The sequence below is a fragment of the Propithecus coquereli genome, unplaced genomic scaffold, assembly GCF_000956105.1.
Source record: "Propithecus coquereli isolate 6110/MARCELLA unplaced genomic scaffold, Pcoq_1.0 Scaffold347, whole genome shotgun sequence".
Classification (NCBI taxonomy): Eukaryota; Metazoa; Chordata; class Mammalia; order Primates; family Indriidae; genus Propithecus; species Propithecus coquereli.
This window is the reverse complement of record NW_012149141.1, coordinates 1,158,780-1,160,427: the sequence shown is the minus strand read 5'-3', so window position 1 is coordinate 1,160,427 and position 1,648 is coordinate 1,158,780.

The following is a 1,648-nucleotide window of genomic DNA, read 5'->3' as shown; positions in this document are numbered from 1 at the left end:
TTAATCCTTCCCTAGCTTTAGTGTCTGCACTTGTAAAATGTACCTATCTCATTGGGCCATTGTAAGGGTTGGATTAAGTGAGCTGTTGCAAATAATTGCTGTCACTGCATCTGGCACATTATAAAGGCTCCAAAAAGGTTGGCTACTCTTAGAATCACCATCCTCACTGTGATTCAGTTTTGTAGATTTGATTTCAGTCTTAAAGGAAGTGTAGAATACAGAAAGGTAAAAAGGAGAGGAGATAGCTGACCAGGTAACCACAAGTCACACTTGGGAACTCAGTAAACAGCACAAACTGGGGTAGGGGAAGACTCCAGGTAATAACATCATATGTGCATGGCATAATCTCACTAAATCCTTCTTTTATCATTTAAGTAGCTATTATCTCCCCTCAGCCCCTTCTCCAACCCACTTCATATATGCCTTCTTTTTAACAAACAGGGAAACTGAGATTCCGGTAGTTATGTACTTCACGACCCTTTTTATGATGACACATTATGTTCCAGGAGGCAAGAAACCTGTTCTTATTTGCTATTGGAATTCAAGAAAGGAGCACAGCGCCTGGCGTATTAAAGGCTCCCCGTGAATAACTGTTGAATGGGCGATGACGGAGTAAAAATAAAGTTAATAAAATGACTTGCTCGTATAATAGTTAACTAGGAAACAGCAATGGGTGGAACCGGAAAGGAACTTAGCTATCTCAATTCCCGGTCTTTTTTGAATGTTTCCTATGATACCTAACTCCCTCCTCATGAAGGAATTGATTATGAAAGAGAAGATCTGTAAAGACCATCTCTAGGGAGCACAATGTCCCAAAGCCCAGGTGAAGCCATAACCCATAAGGAACTGATCCACTGTGTTCTGAGATCAGCACAATGTGTGGGGAAGGATGCAGGTCTGGTTAAAGCCTCAGTTTGTCCTCTTCCACAGCTCTGTGACCTTAAATAAGTTACTTAACCTCTCTGTATCTCATTTCCTTCATCAATACAAATGATACAAAAATGATTGTTTTTATCTCATAGGGTTGTAAAGATTCAATACAGCACTGCATGGCAGATCATTTAGAACACTGCCGTTTTTATTTTGGCTTCCCTTCCCCACCCCACCCCCCGCCACTCTAATCTTTGCTTTTCCAACATCAGGAGCTGTGCACTCAGAAAGGGACCACAGGGATCACTGCTCCACGGAAACCCCTGCAGGAAAGCAATCACCTGCCTCATCATACACACGGATTCAAACTAGAGAAAATGGCTAGGATTCCATTTCCATGAATCTGATATTCAGAACTGGCCTAAATATCAATGCCCACATAATTTGCAGGGCCCAATGCAAAATGAAAATATGGGATTTCTTATTCCAAACCTATTAAGTATTTCAAGACTGTAGAGCCTTAAATCAAGTATGGGACCCCTCTGAGCACATGCACAGATTGCATACCCCTAAAGCTGGCTCCGCTGATGCTTCAAACACCCTGCACCCCTCCTTCCCATATCCCTTTACTGTGGATATATGTATAAAATATATAGAAGGAGGACTCTGTTGCTATCACTTATATCGCCTATGTAGTCATCCCTTTGCTACTTTTGCTCCAAATGCCTGACAGGAAATGTTCCTCTTTCCTTTAATCTTTGCGTTAAACTTGCTTTGC